The following is a 1,555-nucleotide window of genomic DNA, read 5'->3' as shown; positions in this document are numbered from 1 at the left end:
GGTAAAAATGCAGCAGTTCCTTTAATTTTGTGATGAATTGAAAATCCTGCACCACAGAAAGAAAAAACTTTCTTCTTCATTTCTTTGTCAGCTCTAAAACTTGTCTTTGTTTCAGGATCCAAAGAAAGGCTGCAGGAAGGCACCGCGGGGTTATGACGAGGACAGCACAAAAGTCTGGATTCTCTGCTGAGCCCCTGCCAGAAACCAAACGAGGACATTTCAGAGCAAATCCTCAGAGGGTCCCCAAGAGCGCTTCCTCCTCTAGACCCCAATGACACCTTCCTAATTGGCCCCAGTGAGAACTCCTAACGAGCCCTCTAGTGATTACATGAATAGAGTATTACTAATCATTTGAGAGTTTCCAAATCCAAAAACCAAATTTGATTCAAATGGATGACTAATGCATGTCATTGTATTTCATCTCGGGGGCTTTGAGAACATTTTTGACACCATGGTGTCTACAGAGGAGCGCCTATGTCACGTCTGCTTCCGGCATTTTTTAATTTATTTATTTATTTAATTTTTTTGCCATCTTCAGATTATTCATGTTGAAGATATTTGTGCGAAAATGTTGAGTTGACAGAAAAAATCGTTTGGCAGCAACTTTAAAGGGTTGTTCACAGCACCTGAAAGATTTATAGACTCACAGCAGACGTTCTGACAGCTACAGTGAACAGTATTGATCATCTCTCTGTTCCTTTGGGTACTAGAGGAAGACAGCAGTTCATAAATTTGGGGTCAAATATTAGATTTGTGTTGGGAACAAATACTCTTTAGTAGGTTGTGCATTGTAGTCTTCAGATAGGCAATCGCTTTGTTTAAAGGTGACCAATTGTGCTTATTTCCAGCCTAATATTTTTATTCATGAACTCCACTAGAGTGGCTTTGCATGATTCACAGGTAGCAGATATCCTTATTTGTCTTTTGCTGAGGCTTGGTGCAGCTCCTCAGTCCATCCATTGTCTGAAATAAGATACTTTAGCTCCTCTTTTGTACACTTTGTGACCACTTTGACTGAAATTTCAGGACCACAGATCCTGAAACATATTCTTAAAGTGTGACTGCTGTCACATGCCTTAAAGTTGGCGAGCTAATAGATACACAGCAGCTTGTTTCACGTTTGCTGACATTGGCAGCTCTTTTCCTGCATAAGCTTTATAAACATCTATGAAACAGAATAAAATATACTTCAATCTTACTCTCAGATTTGAAACATAGCTTGGAGTTTTGTTCTGCTTATTTCCAGTTCAATTTTTTGTTGTTTGACTCTACCAGCATGGCTTTGCATGATTAACAGTTAAAGGTTTTCCTTATTATCTGATACTACATCTTGGCGTAGCACCTCGCTCTCGTTCACTAGCTGAAATGAGCTGTTTTAGTCAACTTTCTCCTGATTGGCTGCCCCTCATAAAACAGGTTTCAAGCAGAAAGTGGGTGGGGCTTCTGTGAGAAGACCATATTAGGGATATTACCATTCTTTTAAAGCCAAGCGTAGATAAAACAGTTAGAGCAGTGTGAAGCCTTAACTTTTGTCTGTGCCACAGTATTTATGACA

This window comes from Pundamilia nyererei, unplaced genomic scaffold (genome assembly GCF_000239375.1).
Source record: "Pundamilia nyererei isolate P.nyererei 1_Seehausen unplaced genomic scaffold, PunNye1.0 scaffold00065, whole genome shotgun sequence".
Lineage (NCBI taxonomy): Eukaryota > Metazoa > Chordata > Actinopteri > Cichliformes > Cichlidae > Pundamilia > Pundamilia nyererei.
The sequence above is the reverse complement of the archived record's forward strand: the minus strand, read 5'-3'. Positions refer to the sequence as shown.